Here is a 1,145-nt window from a genome sequence, read left to right as displayed (position 1 = left end):
CTGGAAAAGTTCCACACCTCCTTCAGCTGAGGTGTGGGATTTTATGGATACATCCTGCCCGCGCGATACGCGATACAGTCGGAGGCGCACAGCCAAACGGGGAGGACCACACAATCGGATCGGAGAGACAGGCGGACGTCGGACTGGCAGACAAGCGAAGAGATGGGCTGGCGGGCATCCGTCTCCGTCCGTCGGGAGGGTTCATTGCTCCAGTAGCTGCGTCCCGCTCGACGCCTCGCCTATAATTGCGCTTCGTCGCGGACTCGTCGGAGGCTAGGCGAGTACACACTACAAGCTTATACGAACATTTAGCTTGCTGAGTTCTGCGTACGAGCTCATTTTTTCTTACGAAGAACTCAGTAAGCCATGAATAAAAATGTTCATAAGCTTTTAGTGTGTAAGAAGAACGATATCAAGCAACGCCCTGCCCGGTCCCCGCCCCGGTCCCGCAGCCCGCGGAGCAACCTTGAGAATGAATCACTGCTCATTCTGACCGTCCGCCGTCCGCCTGTCCGTTAGGTAGGCCGAGGCCGAGTCGCGATTCTCTTACTCCCGCACCGCGCGCCAGCCAGCCCTACCCTTCTCCTCCGTGTCCCCATCTCTGGAGATCTGGACAGGCGCGCGCACGCCAGGAGGATCTGCAGCAGCAGAGACTGCTCTGCGTCCGTCCGTGTCATCGCGCGTCTGCGTCATTTGTCACGCCGCGTCTCGTGCCGGCCCGTGTCCCCGCAGGACTGTGCACTCTAAACGGCAGGGGACTATTTCTGTCCAAGATGCGTCTGTGCACGTGCACAACTTGCGAGATGCAATGTTGAAGCTTATTGTGCAGTGTGACAAATTTAAGCCTACAGTTAGGGCAAAATAACAATTTGTTTGTCACTATTCAGGATTGAAAACTATAATATCGTGCAAGATGTGCACACCACACAGCTCTTGCAATGGACGTTCCTTGTCATAATACAGATCGAGAGAGTGCGACCGTGTTGTCAGCATGTAACATCTCCTTCGTTTGGAACACGCGAGTGGAAATATTTACAATAATTTAGTCGCTGAGAACAGACGCACCTGCGAAGCGGGATGTCCCGGGACGCGAGGCTGCGCCCGGGTTGGGGAAGGCGAGGAGGGAGTAAGGAGGAGGGAGAGAG

The 1,145-nt window shown here is 55.4% G+C and overlaps 1 protein-coding gene across 1 annotated transcript in view; it reads right to left on the bottom strand.

Annotated features, from left to right (window-relative positions):
- The window catches only part of LOC113206188 (metabotropic glutamate receptor 8-like), a 72,273-nt gene that overhangs the window by 12,716 nt on the left and 58,412 nt on the right, over nt 1-1,145 (bottom strand). The window lies entirely within an intron of this gene.

Source organism: Frankliniella occidentalis, unplaced genomic scaffold (assembly GCF_000697945.3).
Source record: "Frankliniella occidentalis isolate FOCC.00 unplaced genomic scaffold, Focc_3.1 Scaffold80, whole genome shotgun sequence".
Taxonomy (NCBI): domain Eukaryota; kingdom Metazoa; phylum Arthropoda; class Insecta; order Thysanoptera; family Thripidae; genus Frankliniella; species Frankliniella occidentalis.
This window is presented reverse-complemented; position numbering and strand designations above follow the sequence as displayed.